Raw genomic sequence first — 1,266 nt, forward strand, 5'->3', positions numbered from 1 at the left:
CAGAGCGAGCAGCAGCTGGCTGGAGAAACCTGGGCAGCTCTGGTCCCAAGGAGACTCCCACTCTGATTAGCAGGGAGCTCTTGCTCCAAACCCAGGGTTCCATGTGTGACAGGGCACAGAGCTGTGGGCTCCGAGGGAAGGAAGCCTACCCTCTTAGGGTGAGCTGGGGTCTCCTAACTGAAGGGATGGAGGCTATGGGGGTCCTGAGCAAGGGAGAAGAAACACTGTGATCCAGGTCCTGGGCCAGGCACCCTGGCCCCCCAGCTACCCCCTCAGCAGTCAGTGTAGGGAGGAAGAGGAGGAGGGGAAAGTCTCCCTCTCAGAGGAGCACGCCCCTCTAGGGGCTGTTGTGCAGTGGCCTTTACAAGTACAAATAGCCTGGGCAGTTGGCACTTTGAAGTTGGCTCCTTTTTTTTTTTTTGAGATGGAGTCTTACTCTGTCGCCCATGCTAGAGTGCAGTAACCCGATCTCGGCTCACTGCAACCTCCGCCTCCCAGGTTCAAGCGAGTCTCCCACCTCAGCCTCCTGAGTACCTGGGATTGCAGGCGTGCACCACCACACACAGCTTAATTTTTGTAATTTTAGTAGAGACAGGGTTTCACCATCTTGGTCAGGCTGGTCTCAAACTGCTGACCTCAAGTGATCCGCCTGCCTCAGCCTCCCAAAGTGCTGGGATTACAGGCATGAGCCACCGCACCTGGCCAGAAGTTGGCTCCTTGAAAGTGTGGAGCTGAGGCCTTGCTGCTGGCTTGTCTCTCTTAAGGCTACAAGCGCAATCAATGCTGGCAGTGTTGCAGGGACCCAAGCCTCTATGCCCCAGATGGCAGGCCCCATTCCATCCCGGATGGTGTGACGGTGGGCACTGCAGATCGAGCAGGGAGCCCTGGAGAAGTGCTAGGGCTGGGGAAAGGGGAGGAGGCAGCCTGAGCCATGGAAGAAACCATCCTGGTCACTGCATGCTTGGGTACTCAGCCTACTTCCTTGGTTCTATCTAACAGTCCCCAGAGCCCTAGGACCTGGATCTGGGTCTTGCTCACCCTCCCTGTTCTCAAGATCCTTCTTGCTGATCCAACTCCTTTCCAGCCTCAGGGTCTTTGCACGTGTGACTCTCTGCCAAAAACCCTCTTTCCTCAACACTGTTTCTGGTGGTTTTTCCCCAGTTGATAAGGCCTCAGCAAAATGTCACCTCCTGGGAGGCTTCCCTTGCCTCTCTATTCAGCTATTTATAGCAGCCTCCTGTCATTCTTTCACACTATTTGCCACAA

Source organism: Gorilla gorilla, chromosome 2 (genome assembly GCF_029281585.2).
Source record: "Gorilla gorilla gorilla isolate KB3781 chromosome 2, NHGRI_mGorGor1-v2.1_pri, whole genome shotgun sequence".
NCBI lineage: Eukaryota > Metazoa > Chordata > Mammalia > Primates > Hominidae > Gorilla > Gorilla gorilla.